The 2,069-nt window shown below is 45.7% G+C and overlaps 1 pseudogene; it reads right to left on the bottom strand.

Moving 5' to 3' along the window:
• Positions 1-287: 287 nt before the first annotated feature.
• LOC131217510 (uncharacterized) lies at positions 288-1,589 on the bottom strand (annotated as a pseudogene).
• Between the last annotated feature and the right edge of the window lie 480 nt (positions 1,590-2,069).

The following is a 2,069-nucleotide window of genomic DNA, read 5'->3' as shown; positions in this document are numbered from 1 at the left end:
TTCATGTAGGTGAAGGACGGGTGTCCTAAACAACGATGCCAAAGCCAGATCTCCTTCTCTTAGACACCAACAGAATGCTGCATGTGATGTGCTCTGCCCACACTAAAGTCATCCATATAATAGAGCCCCCCTCTCTTAGTACCACGCCCAATGATCTCCTTGGTGAGAATGTCCTCGAGAAGACAAAAGGTAGGATACATAAGCACAATACAATTAAGGTCAGACGTTACTTGGCTTACTGAGAGGAGCTTATGAGAAAGTGAGGGAACAAGTAACGTATTAGGCAACTACAGAGTAGGGGTTAAGGTCACGGTGCCCGCGCCAGTGACAGGGGAAATAACACCATTAGCATTGGCAATATTGGTACATTTCGGTAAGGAAGTCTGTGTGAAATCCTTAGCGTCAAACATCATGTGGTCAGTGGCGCCAGAATCCAGCAGCCATGCACCACGTTCAGCATTACCAAGTGAACTAGAGCAAACACAACCGAGGTTACTTGAGTCAGGAGAGGAGAAAATATCCAAACCGTGGGCAACCGGTGGTGTAAAAGACAACTGAGGTACTGCATGAGCTACTGCTGCGGTACCAAGAGCCTCGTCTTTGCTAGTTGTCTCACGACGTTTCTTAGCCTGGAGATCACTCCACCAATCAGGATACCCGTGCAACTTAAAGCACGTTTCACGTGTATGCTTCTGATTGCCACAATGGGTGCATTTCAAGCCTTCAGACACCGTACGAGATTGCTACTTCCCATTGTGCACAATAGAGGTGGAGTTCGCAGGCCCAAGTTGAAGCCCTTTGGTGGCGAGAACAGCACCAGGAACAGCCTCTGCGCTGCCAGTGATCATAACCGTCTGGCGAATCGCTTCGCGGTGGACGTGAGCATATGCTTGCTCCACGGTAGAGAATGAACGAAGTTGCAGCACATCGCCCCTGATCTTGTCCATTCGGTCGTCAAGGCCATCCAAGAAAATGTACACCCGGTCTTCTTGAAGGATAGTATTGTATTTGTGAATATCAACTGCACACTCCATTGGATTAGGACATCGGAAGTTAATCTCACACCATAACCCCTGAAGATCGTTGTAGTATTGCTCCAGGGAGCCTCCAGCTTGTTTAAGCTTCATCACACGACGTCTGAGGTCATAGAACTGAGACGTATCACTACCATCAAAATAGGTGGTAGCAATGGAGTCCCACACCATTTTGGCAGTAGGAAATCGAATGAAATTCCCTATCAATGAGGAATCCATTGAATTAATTAGCCAACCTTTGACAATGGCGTTGTCTATGCGCCATTTGCGAAAGGAAGGATCCGTCGACGGTGGTTGTGGAAAATCGCCATTGATATATCCCAACTTATCTTTGCCCGAGATATACATCTCGACAACTTGGGACCAGAGGGCATAGTTAGTGTTGTCCAACTTGATGCCAATCGGAGCAGCAGGGGGTTCGGTGGACAGGGTTGGTGTTTGGACTTTGCTAAGCGCTTCAGTGATTTTTGTTGTGAATTCGGTAAACATAGAATCGGACTGAGATGCACCAGTGTGGTGCTCTGTATCAGAATCCGATGACATGGTTGGCGAGGTAACGAAGTATTAGGGTTTTCGGGAACGAGAAGACCCAGGATTTGGCTTTGATACCATGTCAGAATATTTACTCTGTATGGTAATGTCAGAATATTTACTCCGTATTCTATATTTTTTCATAATCGTTAGTTACAAATATATAAGACTAGAATAAATCTTCTATTTTTGGCTATACAAATCTGGTTCCTATAATCATGCACTCGTGAGCAGGAAGGATTTCTTTCCATCCCTCTTCCTATAATTTCTCCATCTACCAATATATTACAACTCACGCCAACAAACATGTCCATCATGGAGTCAAGCATGTGGGTCCAAGCCGTCCATCGTTGCATACAAATTAAACTGACCATCCGGATCGCAAGGAATGTTATGATAAAGACAACCCTAAACTTGGTTTATGTGCACATGGCTCAGATTGATTATGAGTGCTCTATTGATAAAGCGCCTACTAGCGGGCGGGCTGCATGTGTGAGCCATTGT

The sequence above is a fragment of the Magnolia sinica genome, chromosome 10 (genome assembly GCF_029962835.1).
Source record: "Magnolia sinica isolate HGM2019 chromosome 10, MsV1, whole genome shotgun sequence".
Taxonomy (NCBI): Eukaryota; Viridiplantae; Streptophyta; class Magnoliopsida; order Magnoliales; family Magnoliaceae; genus Magnolia; species Magnolia sinica.
Note: the sequence above shows the minus strand (reverse complement) of the source record. Positions and strands in the feature narration are given on the sequence as shown.